General features: G+C 47.6%; 1 long non-coding RNA gene across 1 annotated transcript; it reads right to left on the minus strand.

The window, feature by feature from the left end:
* Positions 1-3,818: 3,818 nt before the first annotated feature.
* LOC141167192 (uncharacterized) lies at positions 3,819-26,040 on the minus strand. Its single transcript, XR_012251410.1, has 3 exons — positions 25,936-26,040; positions 16,223-16,326; positions 3,819-4,202 (listed from the first exon to the last, which is right to left on the minus strand). It is a non-coding gene; the product is annotated as an uncharacterized lncRNA (long non-coding RNA).
* Between the last annotated feature and the right edge of the window lie 282 nt (positions 26,041-26,322).

Consider the following 26,322-nt stretch of genomic DNA (forward strand, 5'->3'; position numbering starts at 1 on the left):
ATTGACCCAGGGCCCGCAATCCTCTGCGTCGGGAGGATGTGTTCCGTCCCAGGGTCCCACTGGTTACCGCTTTCCACAATATTAACCCAGTGGAACGCATCAGTGAGATGAACCATCCCTGCCCACATTCACTTGTCCACGTGTTTGTGGTTAGTCGGTCCTTCCCAGTAGGTGCACTGGGGAGGGCACGGGTAATGTTCTGGGACACGTGCTTGTGGAAGGCGGAGACGATACCGGGAGAAATAGTGGTATCTGGGGACCAAGTATGAACACCGGCCTCCGCCGGCATGAGGTTGTGAAAAGCTTCCACCTCCACGAGCCTAAAAGGCAACATATCAAATGCAAGCAAGCAGTCCTTAAATGTGGCAGTTTAGTATTGCGGCCTGTGGGTGGTTGGCTACATACTTGCGCTTGCATTCCAAGTAACACAAAGCTAAGGAGATGGATGATCCAACCATTATGAATAATTTGTTTAGGAGACCGAGCACAATATTAGCCCAGTGACATGCGTCCGTAAGATGTACCATCCCTGGCCACATTCACTTGTCCACGTGTTTGTGGTTAGGCGGTTGTTCCCACTTAAGTGCACTGGTAATGTTCTGGGACTCGCGCTTGTGGAAGGGGGAGACGATACCGGGAGAAATAGTGGTGGTTCGGTACCGAGTATGGACAGCCAGCTGCCGCCGCCATGAGGTTGTAGAAAAGAAAAGCTTTCGCATCCACGAGCCTAAAAGGCAACATTTCAAGTGCAAGCAGTCCAGAAATGTGGCAGTTTAGTATTGTTACCTGTGGGTGGGTGGGTGGCTGGCTGCATACTTGCACTTGCATTCCAAGGACTGTGGTAGGGACAACTGAACGCTGCAAAGGGACAAGGACATGGACGGTGATGGTTGCAAGTCTGCAATGACAGGTACAGGGCAGGAGGCATTTTTGCATGCACCATAGACAGGAGATTGGTGTGCACGCACAACAGCGGAAGAGGCAATGGACACTGTTTCTGGACCTTGGTGTTTGGCCCAGCTAGTCAGGTGCTTAGCTGTCATGTGCCTGAGCATGCTGATGGTGGTCAGGCTGGTAGATTTGGTACTCTTGCTGATGCTGGCCAGGCAGATGTTGCAAATGGCCTTTTTGGGGTTATTTAAACAGTCTTTAAAAAAGAACCAGACTCAGGAAGACCTAACAGTTGTACTGGCAACTTGGTGTTCCAGGGAGCAGTTGCCTGCCTTGTGTCTGTGGCCACCAGACTGCTGTTCCTGCCTGTTGTGATGCTACGCCTCCCTCCCCCTGTGTGCTGCTGTCCTTGCTCTTCATGCCCCCTTGCCAGGTTGGGTCAGTGACTTCATCATCCACCGCTTCGTCTTCCACTTCCGCGCCCTGGTCCTCCTCCTGAATTTCTATCCATTGTGTCTCATCATTATCCAGCTCTTGCGACAGTAATTGCACTTTCCCACCATCACCTTCGGTTGACCATGGCTGCTCAAATCGCTACATGCGATCTTCTGTTGCTCTGCTCAAAGCTGGCCCATCGAGAGGCCCGAATCTATCGATGGAAAAGTGAACAGCTCTTGGGGTAACCCTAGACTCTAATCTCTCCTTCAAACCACATATCCAAGCTCTTTCCACTTCCGTGCGGACCGAGTGAGAGGCCAGAATCTATAAATGGAAAGATGAACAAAACAGCTCTTTGGAGTGTCCAAGTGTGGGATCAGTTATCTCATGGCACTTGGAATGGTGGGAGGAAGGAGGCTCAGGGTGAGGAAGATGCCGACTCCAAGTAAAAAAAATCTCCCAGATCCGCACATTCCTCAACCACGAATCTACAAAAATATTAGTGCACGCACTCATCATCTCCCTTCTCGGCGACTGCAACCTCCAGCTCTGTGGCCTCCCTTCTAACACTCTCGCATTCCTCCAATCTATCCTAAACTCTGTTGCCCGACTAATCCGCCTGTCCCCTCGCTATTCCCTGGCCTCTCCTCTCTGTCAATCCCTTCACTGGCTCCGAATTACACAGAGACTCCAGTTCAAAACCCTAACCTTGGAATGCAAAGCTATCCAAAACCTGTCTCCTCCATACATCTGTGACCTAGTCTCCTGGTACTTTCCTGCATGCAACTTCCGATCCTCACAAGATCTCCTTCTCTACTCCCCTCTTATCTCCTCTTCCTACAATCGCATACAAGATTTCTCCCGTGCATCTCCCCTTCTCTAGAACTCTCTACTCCACCATTTCTGACTCTTGCCTACTGTTGAAACCTTCAAAAGCACCTGATGATCCACCTCTTGCGACATGCGTACAACCTGCAGTAACCCTCACTCCACCATACCGCTGCAAAACCTGCTCTATCCTCACCTACTGTATCCTCACCCATGCCTTGAAGACTGAGGCCTCGCGGTCAGGGTCCTCTCCACTCCTGTACCAGTCGCTGTCAAATTTTTGTTCAAGATTATTGTAATTGTTATTATGATGTAAACCCCTTTTTCACATGTAAAGCGCCGTGGAATAAATAGTGATAAAGTAATAATAATAATGTGATCCAGACTCACATCTACTGAGACTGGACCATGTGGAACACAGGGTGGTAGTGGTGGCGGCAAACTGGAAACTTTTATCTGCTATCCAACCAACAACCTTTTCACACTGCTTTGGCTTCAATAGTGGTGTTACGCGGCCCTCTAGAAATTGGGACAGGAAGGTAGTTCGACTTGACGTAGGTGTTTGTTGTGCTCCCTTAGCAGACACAGTTTCATCTTGTCCACAGCCTTTGCGTGCACCATCGCCATAAAGTCCACATCCCCATCCCTTGACACACACTTTGACCATTTTAAATGGAGTATAAGATTTGTCAGGTTGCCAAGATGTCTGTATGCCCAGGGAGTCAGATGCTTCCAGAGGTCTTCCCCATGCAGTTCCCATGTTACACACCACATGGCCAGATAAGGTTGTAAAATGTTAAAAAGACATTTCCCGGTGAATACATTTGTCTTGGTTGAAAGCAATGCAAAAGTGCAAAAACGCATCAAAAACGCTACGTGTAAACATATCCCAAGGTGTGGAGGAGCATTTTTATTTTTGGTTATTTATTTTGACTTATATACAAGTAATTACCCTGGAGAGGATGTTCCTTAACATATTTCCCAGGAAAATACATTTTGGTTTTGTTTTTTGTATGTTTTATTGTGAGTCCATAAAAGTGGCGTAATACCTCTGACAACATTGTTGACAGCATTGACCTGGGAGTCAGAGATACTTCCAGGGGTCTTCCCCATGCTGTTCCCATGTCATTCGAGCACTGTTCCGATCGATTTTGGCAATTTTTAGGCCCTCTGCAGACCGCCGGGGGCAGCCGTCGGAAAAATGCTTGAGTTTCCCATAGACTTACATTGGGCTCGTTACTCGGATCGAGCACTCAAGCATTCCAATTTGCTCGACCCGAGAAATGAGTACCCGAGCATTTTAGTGCTCGCTCATCACTAATAATTATATAAAGTGTTATCAGTGATTGCACATATACAAAATAATTGCACAGACCCTGTTCTGTTTCTCAGAGCTGTGTGTATGTGTGGGAATTGCAGATGATCTCACCCGGGGGGGGGTTAGGAGACTCACTCCCACAGCAATCTGCTCCCTGCGCTGTCAGACTTGTATGAGGGAGATTACGTTGTGCACACTGGGGGTGGGGAGCAGGGGGGAGTTGGATCTCTTATCATGACAGGAACTGCGCAAAGTCGACCAGCTGATTGCTCACTATGAGGACGGAAAGGAATAATGCCAGGGGGCACCAGAGAGCATAATTCAGAAGATAAAAGCTTTGTATTTATTGAATGAAGAATACTTTTTAATAAATGTAAATTACAAACCCATTTATTTGCACCTTTTCTGCTTGGTTAAAAGTATTCTTTCTGGTGGCACAACCCATTTAGCTGGTGTTTTTGTTCCTGGGTACTTGTCGGCAAAGGCTTCTTGCATTTCCTTAATTGATCTACTTTGCATATAGACTTCCATAATCGCTATTCGCTGTTCCAGGGAGAACACCATCTTTCTGACACAATGTGCACAGAAGAACTGAACAGGAAGGCAAAATAAAGCAGGAACGCTGCACATGGGCGACACCACATCACCAGACAGAGCAGGGGGCTACGGCCTCTTCCAAAGAGCATGGCAGTGGTATTGGAGGTGAGCTACTTTTCCATTGGCCATCCTGTATAAAACGAATTAACCCGATCAGTAAATATCATAAAAAGAAAATAAAACAATACCAGGAATGAAGTTTTTTTTGGTAACCGCAAAACAAATGCAATTAGAAGCAATGAAAACGTTTTATCAACACTAAAGTATTATCAATATAAAACCCCAGATCTCAATAAAAAAACAAGTCATCACACCGCTCAATTGATAATAATTTTTAATTCTATAGCGCCAACATATTCCGCAGCACTTTACAATTTAAAGGGGACATGTACAGAAAATAACGACACATAACACACAATTCAACACCTACTAAGAGGATTGAGGGCTATGCTCACAAGCTAACAATCTATGAGTAAAAAGGGGTAACACAATGGTAAAAAGTGCTTGTCGTGTAAGGTCCAGCCACCAGTAAAATAAATAGGGCCATTCAAATAGTGCTGCAGATTGATGGAAAAATCAAAAAGTCACAGGTCTTGGAATATGATGACACAAGCAAATTTTGTTTCTCTGAATTTGTACATTTGTTTTTCTTCACTTAAATAGCTCTAAAATAAAAACAAACTATGCATGTTTGGTATCAATGTAATCATACTGACCTGGGGAATTTATTGTTTATTATTTTGCCCTGTTAGCTTTACAGTACAATGGAAGCAGTAAAAAAAATCCCCAAAACAATGGCAGATTTGTGGGTTTTTTATACTGCATTTTTTTTTCACATAATGCACTTGACATTTTCACTTAATTGTAAAATGAATAGTGCCATTCAAAACTACAACTCGTTTTGTAAAAAAAAATAAGCATGTGTACGGCTATAAGGACTGAAAAATAAATGACTGATTGCTCTTCGAAGAAGGGTAGGAAAAAAATGACAAAAATGTAAAATCGCTCTGTTTGAAGAACATGCAGTTTCTACAGTATCAACTGGTTATGTTTTTCCTTTTTAACCCCCTGTAATATGTTAGAGGTAAGTCAATAAAGAACTATAGAAAAGTTCATTGAAGGTTGCATTTGCCTAAGTTTTTTTTCAATCTTCAGGACGCTTAGTGCGGCACATATGGAGACAGGTAGATATTGTGCATCATTTACTCAATAGATTACTGTATTTGCATTTCATTTTCTCTCCAGCTTCTCCTTCTGCTTTGCTCATAATTAATAACAGGCCATGTCTCTGACCTCAATCATAAAGGTCATCATTAGACGGTTCTGGGCTGCTGCCAGGATGGCAGATTTTAACTAATGACACCTATTTACATCTTTTTTTCATTCTACCGGTGATTCAATACACCCAGTACATAGAATACACAATATTCCAAAAATCTCCTGCGCAAAAGCCTTACCAAGTATTAAAAAGATAAAAAATAAAAAAGCGAACAAACACTGTTTCTTACATTTAGCAAATCTTATTTTGGTGTGTTAAATTGCTGTTAGGGAGCTCTGATAAACATTGTAATTTATTTTCTGGTGCTCTTTTGAGCGGGTGACAGCTTTTTACTATGTGAAGACATTTGTAGTCTTAGATTAGCACAAATTGCTTACAAATAGTATAAGAAAATGGAAGTAGAAAATGCCTGTCCCAGACCTGTACACAGCCTTCTGCAGCAGCATAAATTCACCAAGCTGACAGATTAAAGTCCTACTGGGCCAAAGGCAGCCGGAGATCTTTTTCATTCTAATTGCTTTGCAGACCATTCCTCCTTCAAAAAAGTGCCTTTGCTAAAATATTGCAGTGGTCATAAATTTGATATGCTCTCAAAGGCCAGTGTGATTATTAGGATGCTCGGGCTACATCTGTCTGCAGTACAGTTGGTTTAAGGAGCCAGAGTTAGAAAATAGTATCACAAATTACTGTGAATGTTAGCTATGAAAAAATACTCTGAATAACGATTACAAATTTCAACACAGGTGAGGAACATCAGGTCAGTGATCTTAATCAAAAGTACATAGCACTGAGCCACTTCAATAGATTCAAAAAGCACAGCAGTAAAATTATGTTACTGTAAAGTGCAAATGCAAATTTAGAAGGAAAAAAAAAAATCTAAATTTGCATTCGCACTTTATAGTGACTTAATTTTACTGCTGTGCTTTTTGAATCTATTGAAGTGGCTCAGTGCTATGTACTTTTGATTAAGATCACTGACCTGATGTTCCTCACCTGTGTCCTGCATACTATTTACAGTATATCTTATGCTGCATACACCTTGTTGCTTTTTAAACTGTTCTGTGTTTATGTATACATATGTATAATTCGTGTAGTATGATTTGTGGTTTTTTGGGTGTTTTGATTACTCAATAAAATTTAATGACTTTGAAGTGACCGCGGGCAAGGCCGCGCATTGGTATCTATGATCTGGCCCAGCAAGATCCCCACACACAGACTCTATCTTGATAACCGTATCTTTACTCGTATACATTTTTAACACAGCAAAGAAAAACAATAAATGACAACAGTAAATATGCACAGTAATAACGTGTACTGATAAGCTGACCCTCACTGTCCCTACTCACACGTTACCAGTCCTTTACTCCAGAAGGATGTGTCCCCCGTCGCAGGCCTGTCTGTCTTTGCAGGAGGGGGTCCCAGCCGGAAAAAAAAAACAGGAACAGCAGAATTCGCGGAAAGAAAGGAAGGGGTAGTTCGGCCTCTCGCCAGAGGTCCCACTTACAGTCTCTCTGATCCGGATAGAAGCTCTGGTGGGTCCCCTTATGTAGTCCACACTCCAGTAGCAGGGAGTATAACAGCTGAATCCTTCAGCAGTGCAGAAGCTGGGGAAGGCTCCGAGGATATGGTGTCAGATAGAAGAAATCACGTTGAGAGTCTCTCCTGCGCCACACATGAGGGCCTGCACACCGTCCTGGCTCTTTTCACAGACCACAACAGACTCTTCGCGCGCTTTTTCCTGCTTCCCACTTTGGTCACGTGACTCTCTAGGGCGGGATACAGGAGGCTCAGTCTTTTTCTCTGTCATCACACCCTGCGCAGGTGCAACCTCTGGCCACAAGGTGGCAACATCATCCTGTGTAATCACTTCTGTAACAGGCTCTATATCAATTATCACAGAACAGCCAGAGCCGGCCAGCTCACTACACGCCCCCCCCACTCAAAGGTTGGCAGTCCCTGCCAACGACTGGCTCCAGGGCGGCGATGGCTGTGGATGTGACAGGGAGCGGCTGGGAAGAGGGCCACACATATTGGTCTCTGTAGGACTGTCCTGGAGGTACCCCTGCAGTGGTCCTCGTTGTCCGCCTAACGGGTTGGATCCCCTCTCTCCTATCAGTCACCCCACTCTCTTTCCCAGTCGACATGTCAGTAGAGGAGGTAATCGGTTCAAGTGCGTCAGTCGGACGGACAGGGGTAGGCATGCATTCAGTCTCTACATCCCCGGGGTCAGTGTCTCCGACAGTATTAGTGATATCCATCTCTCTAGGTATCACAGTAGGGGAGTCAGGCTGGGAACGGCAGGGGCGCAACATATTACGGTGCAAAGTTCGGATGCTGCCGCTGTCTTCGCCCTGCACTCGATAGATGGGGCCACCGGGGTACGGCTGTTCAATTACTCGATAGACTTCGGTCTCCCACTTGGGCCGGAGTTTCCCTTGCGGTTTCTTTATACGGAATAGGACCAGTTGACCTACATTCAGTGGGTCTTCTTGTACCGGAAGTGGGTCAGCGTGCACTTGATCCTGAATTTGTCGGCCTACTAGCCGGTAGACAGTCTCCATTCTCTGGTGGTGTGTTTGTAGCCAGGAAGGATAGGTACCACAGGTATCTTCTTCGGAGCTAGACAGTTGCAACTCATGGATGTCTTTGCCTGGACGGCCAAAGAGAAGGGTGTATGGGGTGTATCCGGTGACGGAATGGACTTGATTATTATAGGCCCACAGCAGTTCTGGGAGGAATCGAGGCCAGTCGGGCTTTTTGTCTTCAGCCAGTGTCCGGATCAGTTGTAAGAGGGTCCGGTTAAAGCGTTCACACGCGCCATTCCCTTGTGGATGGTAAGAGGTGGTCCAGGACTTCTTGATTCCATACATCCGTTGGAGTTCTTCAATGACTCGCCCTTCGAAACAAGCCCCCTGATCAGAGTGTAGCCGCTCCGGACACCCGTAGACCCGAACGAATTGCTGACAGATGGCCTGTGCAGCTGATTCAGCAGTCTGATCCTTGGTAGCAACAGCGACGGTGAATTTCGTGAAGTGGTCCACCATCACCAGACAGTACTGGTAGCCACTATTCGCCGTTCCGATCAACAGATAGTCCACCATCAACAGCTCGAGGGGCCTCGACGTCTTAATAGTCTGGACGGGGGCACGCTGCTCCGCGGACTTGTGGAATTCACAGGTACGGCATGCTTGACAGATGTTTTCAACCAACTTACGGAGCCCCGGACAAAAAATGAACTGCTGGGTCCACCGGAGGGTCTTGTCTATGCCGAAGTGGCCGTTCCTCCTGTTAGCTTCGCCCACCATCTCATGGGCCAACTGCACCGGGACGACAATCTGCAAACACTCCTCCAGCATATGGGATAAAAGGGCCCTGCGACACAGGACTCCATCTTTCACGATCAGCCGATCCCACTGGGCAAGCAGAGCCAAGGCTCCGGTCGATAGTCGGGCTCTCACTTCGGAGGGCGGTTTCTCTTGTTTATTCACATACTGTTTCAGTAAGACGTGCTCGGGATCTCGATCTTGAAGCTTGGCCCATTCTTGCTGGGACAGGGGAGATCCCACTATGGCTTCAGTCCCTCCTACAGCATACTGGCGGCTATCTTCTATTTGCTTTGCGAGTTGGGCAAAGTCAGGCATCTCATCTTCCTCCAACTCTTCATCCCAGTCCCCCACTGGCGGGGATGATGTCACTCTAGACAGGCTGTCCGCATTCTGATTCTCATTCCCCGCTCTGTATTTAATTTTGTACTGGAATCTAGAGAGCCTGGCCATCCAGCGCTGTTCCATTGCCCCTAGTTTGGCATTCTCTAGGTGGGCAAGAGGATTGCTGTCCGTCATGACCAGCACCTCCGCTCCTGTCAGATAGCCAGCAAATTTCTCCGTCATAGCCCAAGTCAGAGCCAAGAGTTCCAAGCGGAAGGAGCTCTAGTTGACGGGATTCTTTTCGGTGTCACGGAGAGACCTACTGGCATAGGCTATCACGCGTTCTTTATTATCTTGAACTTGAGAGAGGACCGCCCCTAGACCTTGAAGGCTGGCGTCGGTGTGCAACTGAAACGGTAATGTGTAGTCTGCATTTGCCAGAACAGGGGGTGATGTTAGAGCAGCCTTAAGTGCCTGAAAGGATTTTTCTCAGTCAGGCCCCCAACTGATGCGTCGTCCTCTGGGACTGTTCGCGGTCCCTCGGAGAACCTCATGCAGTGGTTCAGCAAGCCGAGCAAAGTACTTGACAAACCGACGGTAGTAGCCTGCTAGCCCCAGAAAAGCCCGGACTTCTTTGACGGTAGTTGGCTGCGGCCACTCTTGAACGGCTGCTATCTTCTCCGGAGAGGGCTGGACGCCTTCGGCCGAGATCCGGTGACCCAAGTAGTCGATTTCCTGCTGGAATAGACGGCACTTGCTGGGCTTCAACTTCAAGCCGTGTCACCTCAAGCGCTGGAACACTTGGCCAAGCTTGTGAAGATGATCTTCAAAGGTGGCGGAGTATACCACGATGTCGTCAAGGTATATCAGCGTAAACTCAAAGTTGAAGTCCCCCAGACAGTGTTCCATTAGTCTCTGAAAGGTCCCCGGTGCGTTATTCAAGCCGAACGGCATCCGGTCAAACTCATACAGGCCCATGGGAAGGATGAAGGCGGTCTTTTCCCTGTCCTTCTCACTCATTGGAACCTGCCAATATCCACTGGCCAGGTCTAGGGACGAAAAATATTTGGCCTTCTTCAGGGCGGTCAGTGACTCTTCGATCCGGGGAAGTGGATATGAGTCCCGGATAGTGCAAGCGTTCAGCCTACGGTAGGCCACGCAAAACCTTAGGGAACCATCTTTCTTTTTGACTATCACCACGGGTGCAGCCCACGGGCTCTGGCTTTCACGTACCACTCCGGCGTGTAGCATAGATTCTAACAGGCTTTTCACCTCCTGGTATTGCTGAGGTGGTATCTGCCGGTACCTCTCGCGGATAGGGGGGGTATCGCCCGTGGGTATCTCGTGCTGGATACTGGTGGTACACCCAAAGTCTGTGTCATGCTTTGCAAAGGAGTCTTGGTGTTCCCGCAGGAGTTCCTCCACTTGAGACACTTCTTGTTTGGTGTACTGAGACGTGTCTAGCTGCACTTTTTCCCGTAGTTTTTGCCCAATGTCTTCATCGTCTACTTGAGCGTTTATGGCTGAGACGGTTACCGTCGAGTTGCCTTCTGTAGACGGGGTGAATTCTAGGGGTCCAATGGGATTCACTTCCGTGGGTAGAGCATATACCCGGGCAAGTTGAGTGCTGGCTTCAAGGGCTAGGCCTATGTCTGCGGTGTTGTTTAACCTGACAGGGACTCTCCCGTTCCTCACGACGGCTAGAGTGTGAGCAACTAGTGGGTTTAGCTTACCCCCACTTGGGGTCCTCGGCTCGATCAACACTTCAACCCCCTCAAGTTGTCGGTGGGTGTTAAGGGGTAAGGAAATGACTGTCTCTTTTTCAGCGGGCAAAGTAATCCGGGTACGGCGTGGCACCGTAATGGCAGCTAGGGGTAGTTGTTCCTCTGCCATCTGTTGAAGTCCAACGGTCCGGATTACGCGCTGGAACGCCAGACGAGTCGGCTTATGTTTGGTGACTTTCTGCCAGTATTTGGGTCCTTTTCTTGTCAACAGCATAAGATCTAGGTCTTTCAAGATGTTCATTCCAACTATTACTGGGGTTTCGGAGCCGAAACCTTCCTTGACGATGACGATCCCTCGTTTCCCTAAGTCCTGTCCGCAGGCCTTTGTGTCCATCCAAGCAACTCCGGTCACTGGAATGGGTAGATTATTAGCCGCAATAATCTTAATGGCGGTGTCTGGGTCACGAGCAGTTCTTGGTTTGAGGTAATTTTCGTATAACTGTTCAGAGATCGTGGTCACTTGTGACCCGGTGTCCATCAGTCCCTGTACGGCAATTCCTTCCAGGACAACTTTAAGTGTCGGGCTATTCGCGACAAGAGCATTCTGCCATCGGCTCTGTTTTTCCACACCCCTCTCCTTGGCCTCCCCTGCTGCGCGAGCCTCAGCTGCAGGGGTGTCTAGTTTAACGGCGGCCATTGTGGTGAGGCCCGGCGTGGTAGCTCTGCTTGTGGATATGGCTGGGGTTCCATTCGCTGGTCTGATCGAAATTCCCTTTGCTGGGGTGACTGAGGGTTTGTTCGTTGGTGCGACGGAGATTTTTGCGGAGGGAAGTGTTGAGCACAACGATTTGCCCTATGGCGAGGATCACCGCATGACCAACACTGTCCCACGGGACGACTAGGCTGTCTTCGCTGGTCTCCCTGTCGGTCTAATGTTAACTGTAATATCTGTTTCTGTAAGTCTGCTACCATCTGTTTCAGGTCTTCCGTGTCACTGTTCAGATTTTTAATGTCAGATATGGATCTGCACGCAGCACCTTGAATCCCCACATCCATGACGGGTCCCCTTGAACGTTCTATGGCTTCCTGTTTGACTTCAGCAAAAGTAAGAGCCGGCATCATCCGGATCAAGTCCTGTAACGTGCGGTTAAGATACTGGTCTCTCAGTCCTATTACAAATTGGTCTCTCAGTACCAGGTCACGAGAAGCCATACCAGCTAGTTGCTCCCCTTTTCCACAGGTTTGTTCAAGGAGTACCTGAAGGGCGTTCGCATATTGGGGAATATCCTCCCATTCAAGCTGCGTCCATCTAAAGAACATGTGTCGCAGTGTTCCCTGGTATGTGGTCGGCCCATAGGTGTTCTCCAGCACCCGCACCAAATAATCTACTGTACGCTGGCCCCTGACCGTCTCCAGTCTGACTGTCGTCCATGCCTCCCCCTCTAGCGTCAGTACCGCCATTTCTGCCAAGGTCTTAGGGTCAATATTATACATTTCCCCCAGTATCCGGACTTGTTCCGCCCACTCTGGTACAGGGTAGTTTCGTCCGCCAAATTTCCTGACCTGATTCACAATAGATACCGGCGGGGCTTTCTGACTGTACACATGGCCTGGGTGGGAATCCTGTTGGTCACAGATCCTGCCGACTACGCCAGATGAAGTGACCGCGGGCAAGGCCGCGCATTGGTATCTATGATCTGGCCCAGCAAGATCCCCACACACAGACTCTATCTTGATAACCGTATCTTTACTCGTATACATTTTTAACACAGCAAAGAAAAACAATAAATGACAACAGTAAATATGCACAGTAATAACGTGTACTGATAAGCTGCCCCTCACTGTCCCTACTCACACGTTACCAGTCCTTTACTCCAGAAGGATGTGTCCCCCGTCGCAGGCCTGTCTGTCTTTGCAGGAGGGCGTCCCAGCCGGAAAAAAAAAACAGGAACAGCAGAATTCGCGGAAAGAAAGGAAGGGGTACTTCGGCCTCTCTAGAAGAAATCACGTTGAGAGTCTCTCCTGCGCCACACACGAGGGCCTGCACACCGTCCTGGCTCTTTTCACAGACCACAGCAGACCCTTCGCGCGCTTTTTCCTGCTTCCCACTTTGGTCACGTGACTCTGTAGGGCGGGACACAGGAGGCTCAGTCTTTTTCTCTGTCATCGCACCCTGCTCAGGTGCAACCTCTGGCCACAAGGTGGCAACATCATCCTGTGTAATCACTTCTGTAACAGGCTCTATATCAATTATCACAGAACAGCCAGAGCCGGCCAGCTCACTACAACTTCATTGCACAATATAAACTTATCTTGTCTGAGCAATTTTTAGATTTAGAATTCGTTGCTTCTTTGCTTGGATTTTTGCCCTAGATGGCAGTACAAAAAATATGAGATGATGATTTGGGTTTGCAATCCTTCTATATGTTTGGTAATAATTGGTTTATGATATAATACCTTGAGGAAAGTTAAATTATATATTTCACTTTTTTATTCTTTTTTTTAAGTTACATTTTACTTTCAAACGAATGTGCCTGGAGGGTCGGCTTATGTCTTAATCAGGCTAAATGCTGGAGCTGCAGTCAGAGCTCCAACCAGGCAGATTCAGCATGCTATTTCAGATGACATGATCAGCAACTAAACATATGGCTAAACCAGGGTAGAAACTCTTATGAATATTCTTTAACAACCATTTTTGTTAAAAGGAATCTGTCAGCAGGTTTTCAGTCATAACACTATTGCCCCCTTTAAATGAGTAGCATAACAATTAAACATAAAATCAAAATATAAAACAACCCCAAGCCCTAAAAAGTTTAAATGCTATGTAAAATGTAAAGAAAACAAGAATGCAATGATTTGGAAATCTCTTATAGCCATATTTTATTCACAACACAACATAGACAGCTCAGAAGGTGAACCATAGTAATTTTTCCATTTCCTTTTACAAAATTAACTCATTATGAAATTGAAGGAAGCAACAGATCTCAAAAAAGTTGTGACAAAATGCTGTAAAAGTAAACAGTACTAATGAAAAACAGCTGGAAGGTCAATTTTCAACTAAGTCACATGACTTAATAAAAAGAGCATATCATAGAGGCAGGGTCTCTCAGAGCAAAAGTGGTCAGAGGTTCACCAATCTGTAAACGACTGCGTCTAAAAATTGTAGACCGATCAGCTGACCGTGTGGACATTCACAATTTTCAGCTGATGAATTCCAGTGACCTCCTGCAGCACTGTATACTGACAGGGGGTGATTTTACGATCTGTGTCACTTCTACAGCTGTGACATTAGAAATCACTGGTGTCACAGCTGTAGAAGTGACACAGATCGTCGTGGGACCTTGGCAATACATGGACTGCGTCGTTGATGGCAGACAGGTGAGGAATATTGTTGTTTGTTTTTTTACGGGTTTTTTCAGGAGATCGAGGGCTTTGTGGAGGCATGTAACAAAAAAAATTGTAGAACCGTGTGTGTGTTTTATTTCATTAAAATACTTTATTCTGGCCGTGTCTTTTATTGAAAACGCGGCGACCATTTTACCACACGGTTACTAATGGGGGCATCTTATTTCTAACCAATACAAGGCTGACGTGAACTCCAACCCCATTACCTCCTGCCACCGCTACAGGGCAGTGTGGAACAGCAAGGCTAAGTTCCAGATTTGGCGCATCTTATGGATGTGCCATTTCTGGGACTGCTGAGGGGTGATATTAATAGCCGTGGAGGAGGGCTAGTATCCATGGCCCCTTCTCTGGCTATTAATATCAGCCCGCAGCTGTCTAGTTTAGCCTTTGCTTGTTAGATTTTATAGGGGAACCCCACATGAATTTTTTTCTGGGGTCCACCTGTAATCTAGCCAGTAAAGGCTAAAAAACAGCTGTGGGCTGATATTAATAGCCATGGAACATTGTTGGCTAATGACACCTTCTGCGGCTACTAATATCAGCCCCCAGCAGTCAGCTTTCCCTCTGCTGGTTATTTTTTTTTTAATTTAAGCTCTGTGTTCATCATTCAGTTGCATTCTATTGAAAGCACGTAAATCCATGTGTTCAATGAACTATGCGAATTACCACATTCAATACTTTCTAGTGGTCAAATTTCTGTTGTGGAGACTAGCGACTCCGCAAGAGAAATTGACATGCTGCAGTCCTGAAAGATGCACCGCATGTCAGTGTCCACGGGTGATCCGCAGCCTCTGATGCACGCATAGTAGATATGGGATTTCTAGAGATCCCATCCACTATGCTGTAACATCTGGACGCTGCGGGTTTGATGTTGTATAAAAATGCAGAGTCAAACCTGCAGCGGCTCCTGACTATGGCCACATACCCAAACTCACCCGCAGCGTATCAATTTCTGTAGCGGACACGCTAGTCTCCGCTGCAGATTTTGACCGATTGAAGTGTCATTACATGGGGTGGATTCATATTTACTGACAACAAAAGTGCGGCAAAGCGCTGCTGAGTGCTGATGGGGGGCATAGCAGCTAACAACCCAGCTGTGAGATGTTAATTATGGCCAGGGAAATGTTTGCCTAATGGCACCTTCCCAGACCAAAAAAAACAGCTCACAGCAGTCGCATAAATTATATGAATAGAAATGCTAATGAAGATTGGGTGAATGGGACTAGATGACACCCAGCTCTTTTGTTTGGTGATGTCAAGGTGTCAATCAGACCTTTTCATGACCAAACAAAATAAAGAAACACATAGACACAGTTTAAACACTTTTTTTTGAAATACAACAGACCGATTCTTTAATCATTTAAATGAACCAATATACTCACCCCAGGTCTATGGTAATCCAATCATTCATTGATGCTCAAAACAGCTTAAAAAAAACACATATAAAAAGCATGTAAAAACGCATCAAAAATGCATGTAAATCCGCATGCGTTTTTTTCTGCCAGGGAGAGGCAAAATGCTCAGGAAATTTCTGCTTCAAATGCATCATGTGCACATACCCTCACAGTGCGAAATGGGGCAACAGTCATTCCCTTGTGAGAAAAGGAGAAGGAAGTGGATTACTAGATTTGAGTATTGGTTCAAAGGATAGCGGTTAAATGCTGGTTTACAATACCTTGATTGTGCCTGCGGATCAGAGTATTTCTAAATTAGCTTTTTTTTCAAATGAAATAAAAACTGTCTAACTTTCAACCTTATGATCTGTGTTCTATGTTCTGTTTTGAATAAAATATGGCCATAAAAGAATTCCAAATCAATGCATTTTTATTGTCTTTCCATTCTAACCAGCGTCACAACTATTTTGGAATTGTGGTTGTATATGCGCTGCTTGAATATTATTTACTACAGGGTGAGTCCTCTGGGTGCTGCTGTAGGGTGGAGGGCTAATGAGTTTTGTTGTCCCTTCTCCTATCAGTTCCAAATATCCTTGATTACATTTTCACAGACTTTTGACATCACTATTAATTGAAATGTATTTCTGTACATGTAGCATTCATTTGTATACTTTGCACAGTAAAAACAGATGTATCCTTACCAGCTTCCTCTTCACTTTGCACATGTGCCAAATTCCCCAATGCTTACCATTTTGATGGCATGGCTGTTTGTGATTTTGGCTTGCCTAATGGCAACCTCAGAAGCCTGGTAGGAAGATAAGGGCATGATAAGAGAAGAGACAACATGTCTTTTCGGTCATCCTCCACTGCACAGGTTACTTCAAGTAAGCAATTTGCATAGTGAGTGCTGTTAATTTTCTGCTGTTTTAAACACAAACACATTTACAACATTATCTACATGCCTCAGCATATCATAGCAGCAGTATAATTTCTGAAAATATGCTAATTGTCACAATTCCACCACTCATTGTGCCTTTGATACAGTGACAGTTCAGCCGTCCAATCTAGGGCAGGGACGTGCTGAGCTGTTGTTATTGTGATTGACGGCTCAGCTGTCCAACTTGGGACTGAGGCGTGCTGAGCTCTCAGCGTTGTGAGTCACAGTCCAGCTGTCCAATCAGGGCCGGGGTAAGCTGGGTTTTCTCCAGGTGTCTCCCATCCTGGGTTATTACCTTGATATTAAGCTGGTTGTCTGTATCTGATTTCAGCCAGTCATAGCCTTAGCTCCATGGTGTTTTTATGCTTTGTATTTCTGTGCTCTGTTTCTGATCCATTGCTGCTTGATCTTAGACCTTGCCTCTGACCATCTATTTGCATAGTCCCTTTGTCTAGATCTGCAACCTTCCTGGAATTCTGACACTACACCTTTGTCTTTCTGTTGCATGCACGCCACTAGGTATATAGAGGCAATACAAATTAACATGAATTCTTTGAAATCCTGGGGGAATGTTACTTAGAGCGACAATTACTCAGAGCTTCCACAGTCATGAGGTATATCAGCCTACAGGCACATACAGCGATGACTGGGTCACAGACTGTAGTTAATCACAGGAGTTTTATTCAAGCTTAAGTACAGCATATAGAATCATTGCTCCCTGTACAATGCTTCCAGTACAATTATGATTGTTTCTTCAATAATCAGTTCTCTTTACAGAGGCACAGTGTTTACACAGCATATCTCTATTCCTTTATCCTGCAGTGAGGGTGATGAGTTCTGTGCAGTAATTCTCTCACTCTCTTATCTTAATGCACAGATCTGACTCTTAGCTGTCAGTACTGGTTCTCTGATTCCAGCAACAACTTCTCTTTACACTTTTCTCTTGACAGTCTCACTTGCCTTAAGGCCCCATCACACTTAGCGACGCTGCAACGATCCCAACAACGATACGACCTGTCAGGGATCGTTGCTGCGTTTCTATGTGGTCGCTGGTGAGCTGTCAAACAGGCAAGCTCATCAACGATCAGGGGAGCAGCGACATCGTGGAAAGAATCTTTCCACGATGTCCTGCTCCTGGTTACGAGCCTGCTGAAGCAGGAGCAGGCTGGTAACTATGGTAAACATCGGGTTAATAGGGGCACACGCGCTCCTAGTAACCCGTTGTTTATCATGGTTACCACTCTGCTACAGTGAGCGGGAGGTTACCGCTCACTTTAGCAGGCTCGTAACCATGATAAACAGCGGGTTACTAAGTGCGTGTGTGCCCCTAGTATCTCGATGTTTACCATAGTTACCAGCCTGATCGCTGCTCCCGCTGGTCACACACAGCGATGTGTGCTGACCAGCGGGAGAGCAACAACCAACAAATGGTCCAGGACACTTTGCAGCGATCAGCGACCTCACAGCAGGGGCCTGATCGTTGCAAAGTGTCACACATAGCGACATCGCTGGTGAGGTCGCTGTTGCGTCACCAAAACCGTGACACAGCAGCGATCTTGCTAGCGATCTCGCTATGTGAGACGGGGGCTTTAGTTTCCCTGAGACTCTGCAAGCACACAACAGATCCTCCCTGCTGCTCCCAGACAATAACAACTTTCCCAGAACCCCCCTGGAGCTGTGCTAACCACTCCCTGACTCCTGTGGCTGTGTTAACCCCTTTGGATAACACCAGCACAACTTCAGCCTGTCACAATTCCCCTTAGTTTACCATGAGCTCTCTTATCGTCTGATCCCAGACCTCTTGAATACCCTGCCTCACGGCTTGTTCATAAGTAGTGACTAGGCTTTTAAGATACATAATACAAAATTCATGACAAGTTAGTTTAAGTTAGTGAAAAAATAGTTATATAGTGTAGCATATATTTACAGTATTACATTATTATATAATGTTTCCTTCAAAGCCTAAAAAAAAACATTTTAGTGAAATACTTTAAGCAATTAATATATTTTGCCTATATAGATCTAGAAGCATTCAGACACTAAGGCCTCATTCAGATGTCCGTGTTTGACATACATGTACTATCCATGTTTTTTTATGAATAGAACAATTAGGCTAAGTGCCCACGATGCAGAAACGCTGCTGATTTTTTCTGCATCTCCCTGGTAGGAAAAACGCATGCGGATTTTACATGCGTTTTCCTGCCAGGTAGAAGCGTTTGGCAAGCGTTTTTGCCTGCATTTTCTTATACCATTATACCAAGCTCTTTTCCAAGCTATTTTAGCATCACTTGGAAAAGTGCTTGACAACTTGGTCACACTATATAAATCCATGCAACTGGCATGGATTTATATAGTGTGACCAAGTTAATAGTTAAAAAAAATAATAAAAATGGTAAAAAATTAAAAAAATAAACACTATACTCACCTTCTGATGACCCGCGATCTTCTCTCCGGTACGTCCTGGCTTCCCGATGGCCCGCTGTGGTGTAAAAGGACCTTCTATGATGTCATTTAGTCATGTGACAGGTCACTCGACTGCCAACATTAGCGATCGCGTGACCTGTCACATGACTAAATGACGTCATGGAAGGACGCAGCGGAGAGAAGACCGCGGGCCATAAGAAGGTGAGTATAATTTTATTTTAAATTCTTTTTTTAACAGGCACTATGGTACTCGGGTCTGGAGGAGAGTCTCGTTCTCCAGACCCGGGTACCATCCTCACATTGAATCGCTTAATATCCGCATGTGCACATGTAGTCATGCGGATATTATGCGATTCAATGCAAGTGAATGGCGGCAATTACGCCGCGTTTCCGCAAAATTAATGGACATGCTTCCTATTTTTCCACAATGATAATCCGCAGCGGAAATTTACGCAGCATGTGCATGTAGCACCCTGAGGATTCGGCTGCTACAGGGGTATTGCACCTCAACCCAGAGGTGTGATATTCCACTCCCGGGCAAGGATGGAGAGTGGAACTGAGCTCGGTAGGCTGCATGCACTACACACATCCCATTTCCGAGGAACAGGCCGACGGTACTCCCACTTAGAAATGTGCAGGTACGACCGAGTCTGTTCCTGGCTGGAGTGGGAGGGGGGTGGAACATCCCATGTAGTGTAGGGGCAGATAGGGGGAGCAGCCTGGGTAAAGTTAGGAGCTCATTGGGTGCTGGTCACCTGAGCTCACACATAGAGGGATATATAAGGTGGGCACCAACTAGAATCAGGGTCAGATGCAGAGGATCAGATGCAGAGAGGATCAGCTGCAGAAAACAAGTTAGGAGAGGAGAGAAGAAAGACCAAGACCCAGAGTGAGAGAGGAGAAAAGAGAAAGACCCAGAGCACAGAAGAGAAGGGACCCAAGAACCCAAATCAGAGCACCGGGTGAGGAGTCAGCATCAGGGTACCGGAACCCAAGCTGGTGGGGGTAAAAACAATCCCCAGCCAGAGACCGGAGACCGTGGGCAGTGTCTGTCACGGTCACCCACCACATTCACCCCGAAGGCACACCACATGAAGGGTCAGGGAACCCAGGGCCAAGGGTGTCCCAACAGAAGGCCCGAGGGAGCTGGACCTAGGTGGATCACTGGTGGGGACGGCTGAAGAAAGGACAGAGGGAGAGCTCAGGGCCACGCTCCGGACTTGTTTGGGGGTTGGCTGGATCCAGGACCTGGTGGACGCAGCACGGCTCGGGTGGTCACTAGCAGCTGGAGTGACCAGTACAACATCTGCAGTAAGTAAACACCCTTAACTGCACAACCCGACTTTGTCTTCACTGCCGTCTGCACTACACCACCACAACCCCCATCCTCTGCGCCTGTCCCCTCTGAGGCTATACCCCTCCCGTTGGGGGTTATCCCACCAAGCTGCGCACCCACCATCAGCCTCAGCGGACCCTGCTGCAGCGGCGGCCACAGTGACCGCATCACAACGGGTGGCGTAGTCGACACAAAAGAACTTTAGTAACATCTGTAGAACTGCCACATCACACTGAGCTTGACGCCCTGGGCACGGGACCGGGTCACAGCCGCTCGGAGACTACAACCCCCCATCTGATCCGGTGCCGGGTATTCCCCTCAAAAAGGAATATGTCCCAGGGGGCGCGTCAACTTTGGCGTAGTCGGCAGGATTACGTGCCCGCAACACCCGGGTACTGCGTGCCTGAAGAAAAGTGCAAGTTTACCTCAGAAAGAAGTCTCCCGCCGGTTCCGGAGGGTCCACGCCATCGGACTCCATCACCAGTCGTTTCCCGCCGATTGTCCGCCATTTCCAGCTTGTTCCCGCCATCTGCAGAGTTTCCCGCCACTGGGCGACGCTTCCCGCCAAAACCGCAGATTTCCCGCCTTGGAAGAGCAGCGGACGCCATTATGGGCGTGCCAAAGGAGGGCAGGAGGCCACCTCCCATCGTGGGCCAGGACAGAAAATGGCGCCAAAAGTGGAAACCGCCCCCACCAACAGAGACTGTGATGCTGGAGGTGTCTGTCAGCGTGAAAGAACTACCCCTGGAGCTGACAGTCACCGAGTTGCCCCGGGACCGCCCTCGAAGTGGGAGGAGACGAAAGAGAAGAGAAAAGATGGGTGTCGCTTGGAGCAGTCTGGAGCGAGCGCACCCGGAGGCAAGAGGTCTAACGAGAGCTTACCCGGATATGGAGAGAAAGCAGAACAGCACCGGCCCGCTGGCCAGGAGTCTGCTAGAGACCGAGGAAGGAGGGCAGAGCAGCACCGGCCCGCTGGCCAGGAGCCTGCCGGAAGGAGAGCAGAGCAGCACCGACCCGATGGTCAGGAGCCTGCTAGAGTCTACAACCCCGCTAGGTCTAGCGGAGATATTAGCGCAGCTCCCCCGAGACCGGGAGTGTGCACAAACTGCCCTGGAGGGCCTCGCACGGAGGATGGCCCGGGTACAGCGCGAGATACTGGCGGAGTGGAGCCGGGAGATGGCCCAGCAAGCAGAGACCAGTCAACGGAGCACGCTACCCTGGAAGAGGAAGCAGACCGCCTCTGAGGATGGCGCGGGAGGACCCAAGGCCGGAGACGGCGCCGAGAAGGGAGCCGAACGCATGGAGGCAGGTAAAGGGGACGCCTATACCCCAAGCCGTGACACCGCTCACCTGCCCCAGCTCCCCGTCGCAGAGCCCGAAAGTCCCCCTGCTGTGCCCGTAGCCGCCACATCACCGCTATGGACTAGGCCCCGACCGGAAGCCGCCGCAGCGACCCCTGTGACGTCACGCGCCTCGATCCGGAGCGTGACAAAGCAGGAAATACCACCAGCCTGGTCGCAAGGCCTAGTACCCCCGGGCGCGGCATCACCAACAGCGCCCCCTACCTCCGCGGAGCCTCCGGCCTGGCCGCAAGGCCAGGTAGCCCAGGGCGCCGCCGTCCTAACGGTGCCCTTCACCTTCCAGGTGCCCCAGGCCTGGCCGCAAGGCCTGGGCAACCCGGGCGCCACCACCACCGCGCCCGCGCCCGCAATACCAAGGGTGCCACACCTGGGGGAGGACTTGTTCAGCCAGCTCACATGGCCGGACGGGCGGCCCTTCATCTGGCCCGAAGGATACCATGAGCTGGAACGGCAGCAGAGACTAAGACCCCTGGATGAACCCCTGATTCCGGCTCCGAAGCCCGTGGCACGGATCTCGCCCCCGCTAGCGGAAGCGCAGTTTGAGTGGGACCCCACCGGAGAAGATCTAATGGGGTTCACTCAGGAAACTAGGGCCGCTGCAGCAGAGCGAGCGGAGTGCTGCCGCCAACAGCTCGAGGAGTTTGCGAGGGAGCGGAGAGAGAGGCAGGTCCGGGAACAACAGGCCCAAATAAGGAGCGCCGAGCAAAAGAGCCGGACCAGGAGGGACCCCCGTGCAGCGCACAGTCCCCGTACCACCGGGACTGTAATCAAGTTCAACCAGCAGCATGGGTGGGGCTTCATTCGAGACAACAACACCCACGGCGACGTCTTTGTCACGCGCAGAGACGTGGAGTCCCATCTGCCGGAGGGGCACAGAGGTCGTGACCTCTACATCGGAGATGAGGTCACCTTTACCCGGCATAAGTGTGCCAAAGGACCTTACGCCCTCCACGTACACCGCTTGACGGAGGAGGAGTTGCGGTACGAGGAGGAGGAGCCAGAGGACCCGGACGGGTCTGAAGTTCAAAGAGCAGGAGGAAGACGCCGTTGAGTGCGGCAGAGCAGGTGCTGTAAATAAGTTGCCCAATGGGGGTATAAAGAAACTGAAACTGTTGCTGCTAAAATAGTCCCCGTTGGGACCAGTGAACTGTTTACCCGTTAACCCCTTCATCCTACAGGCTGAGGACTGTGAGCAGCCATTCTCTTCCCTCTACCTGGCCGAGGACTGAGAGCGGCCAACTTCCCCTGTAAATAGTTGCGCGTCCTAAAGCGCCCCCTACCGGTTTTATAGAAAACCAGATTTTCTAAGAGACTGTCGCACTTTTCCCGGACACACGGTGCACAGTGTCTGGAGGAGGAACCTGAAACAGGAGACGACGAGAAAGTTTTATCTGCTAAGATATGTTATTTATATAATGTTTTTTATATGTTTTATATGTTTATATGAAAAATTTTGTATGTTTTGGTGTTATTTATGTCTTACAGCCCGAGGACGTGCTGTGATTTACCAGGGGGGAATGTAGCACCCTGAGGATTCGGCTGCTACAGGGGTATTGCACCTCAACCCAGAGGTGTGATATTCCACTCCCGGGCAAGGATGGAGAGTGGAACTGAGCTCGGTAGGCTGCATGCACTACACACATCCCATTTCCGAGGAACAGGCCGACGGTACTCCCACTTAGAAATGTGCAGGTACGACCGAGTCTGTTCCTGGCTGGAGTGGGAGGGGGGTGGAACATCCCATGTAGTGTAGGGGCAGATAGGGGGAGCAGCCTGGGTAAAGTTAGGAGCTCATTGGGTGCTGGTCACCTGAGCTCACACATAGAGGGATATATAAGGTGGGCACCAACTAGAATCAGGGTCAGATGCAGAGGATCAGATGCAGAGAGGATCAGCTGCAGAAAACAAGTTAGGAGAGGAGAGAAGAAAGACCAAGACCCAGAGTGAGAGAGGAGAAAAGAGAAAGACCCAGAGCACAGAAGAGAAGGGACCCAAGAACCCAAATCAGAGCACCGGGTGAGGAGTCAGCATCAGGGTACCGGAACCCAAGCTGGTGGGGGTAAAAACAATCCCCAGCCAGAGACCGGAGACCGTGGGCAGTGTCTGTCACGGTCACCCACCACATTCACCCCGAAGGCACACCACATGAAGGGTCAGGGAACCCACGGCCAAGGGTGTCCCAACAGAAGGCCCGAGGGAGCTGGACCTAGGTGGATCACTGGTGGGGACGGCTGAAGAAAGGACAGAGGGAGAGCTCAGGGCCACGCTCCGGACTTGTTTGGGGGTTGGCTGGATCCAGGACCTGGTGGACGCAGCACGGCTCGGGTGGTCACTAGCAGCTGGAGTGACCAGTACAACATCTGCAGTAAGTAAACACCCTTAACTGCACAACCCGACTTTGTCTTCACTGCCGTCTGCACTACACCACCACAACCCCCATCCTCTGCGCCTGTCCCCTCTGAGGCTATACCCCTCCCGTTGGGGGTTATCCCACCAAGCTGCGCACCCACCATCAGCCTCAGCGGACCCTGCTGCAGCGGCGGCCACAGTGACCGCATCACAACGGGTGGCGTAGTCGACACAAAAGAACTTTAGTAACATCTGTAGAACTGCCACATCACACTGAGCTTGACGCCCTGGGCACGGGACCGGGTCACAGCCGCTCGGAGACTACAACCCCCCATCTGATCCGGTGCCGGGTATTCCCCTCAAAAAGGAATATGTCCCAGGGGGCGCGTCATGCACAGCACATGCGGATTATCATTGGGGACCATGGGGCATGTGTTACCAAGCGTTTTTTAAGCGTTTTCGCTGCGGAAATTCCGCGGCAAAAACACTTGAAAAATGCATAGTGGGCGCGCAACCTTACTGCTTATATTTTATTGGGCTGTTCAAAAATTAGGAAATGTCCAGTTTTGATCTGAGCCACTTATTAAAATCAACCATACAAATTTATGGGTCAGTGAAAATTACCGACTGCACATGGGTGTCATCTGTGTGCAATCTGTTAGTTTTTAACATTATAATGGTAGGAGAAGTGCTGCAATTTTTTTATATCATATGAGAAAACATTGGTTGTCAACAGGAAAACACTGACCAAACACTGATGAAAGTCGGTCGGCTTTTTTCACCTAAGTGAAAATAATTCCATCGGACTGAGGCTTTATACTGAAGATATCTGTGCCCATGTCCCATATTTATATAACAGAAAGAGATTAAGCAAATCTAGAATTTTACATTTTCTTGTTGGCGAGAAGGATTCATCAATATTCAGCTTGACGCATTAACTGGTTAACATATTGAGCATGATGAAGTCATTGACCTTGGAACAGCAATTCTTATAGATCATGTAATGGTATAAGTGCCAACTTCATTTCTTAGCATAGAAAAATATGATGAGATTTTTAAGAACTCAACCTAGAATTACGCCCAGATATGACAATTCTCTATCATCTGAGCACTTTCCTCTCTTGGGTTTCAATAGAATGTAATAATATACATAATGACACATCTATCATGGGTCTTCCCTATTATTCTTACAGGCAAAAATAATGGGATAATGGTTAATCTGGATTCACAGGAATCTAACTCATATCCCCTCCACAGTCTAGTCTGGATGCTGGAATTTTAATACAAAAACTCATCTTAAAATCTGCATTAAATCTTCAGTATATGCATGTGTTAAAATATTGTGCATATTTTTTTTACGGTTATTACATGTTGCAATACTTTATTCATTGTAGATGGGGTTATACAATACAATATTCATACATATTTCTTTTTTTGCAGACTTTTATGAGGAGTCCTCTATGAAATTCAAATACTCTACATGTAAAAATCAAAAACTCCACGTGTGAAAATCAAATACTCTGCATGAAAAATCAAAACTCCACTTGTGAAAATCTAATACTCTCCACATGAACATGGCCTAATGTTCTCATCATAATTCTAACATCTTTTGAACAGTTCCACTTCCCTGTACTCCTCCATACAATTTCCATCATACTTCCTTGTTCTGGCACCCTTATTCTGTGCTTAAGAACGAGTTGACAGACAGCTAAAAACTCTTTCCAATCGATGCATTGAGGTAGACACAGGGGGTCCCTTACAACTTTTATTGATAGGATCAGTGTAAAACTACTAGAAAAATGAAAGTATGCAGTACAAGGTATACAGCATAACTGAGGTACATAGCATTACGTATGGTACAGAAAACATACACATAATAACACAACATGGCGAATAGTGCAAAAAGCTATAATGGCAGAAGAGAGTACTCGATAAGAAAACATGTAAAAAAGAGCAACTGCATTATACAATATGGTGAGCGCTAACAAGGAATACATAATAACTCACCGACCGTGCTATGTTAAGATAAACAGCTGAAAATCAAAGAGAGATGATCAGCATGTCAGCATCCATTAGGCTAAAATGGCTGCTGAAGAAGAAAGGGGCAAGGCTAGTGCAGAGGCTGATGGGAAACTACGGAAGCCTTAATGAGAAAAATTGGCTTGCACAGTAACAACTGAAAAAGGAAATAAACAGGCTGTAGTGAGAGAGCATTGTCAACAGATGGCGCTGTTGGATAAGTTATCACTAGATAGTAATTCAATGTTAATACAAAAGCATAGTAAAACTGGTTATATGTATTTCTATAAAGGCATAACACTCCCCGTCTGGTATCCAGGGGGATGCCAAATAAACTTCAACTAGAGAGCAATAGAATAAGTTCAGAAACAGGTC

Source organism: Phyllobates terribilis, unplaced genomic scaffold (assembly GCF_046119375.1).
Source record: "Phyllobates terribilis strain yellow unplaced genomic scaffold, ASM4611937v1 Scaffold_1__5_contigs__length_1240528914, whole genome shotgun sequence".
Classification (NCBI taxonomy): Eukaryota; Metazoa; Chordata; class Amphibia; order Anura; family Dendrobatidae; genus Phyllobates; species Phyllobates terribilis.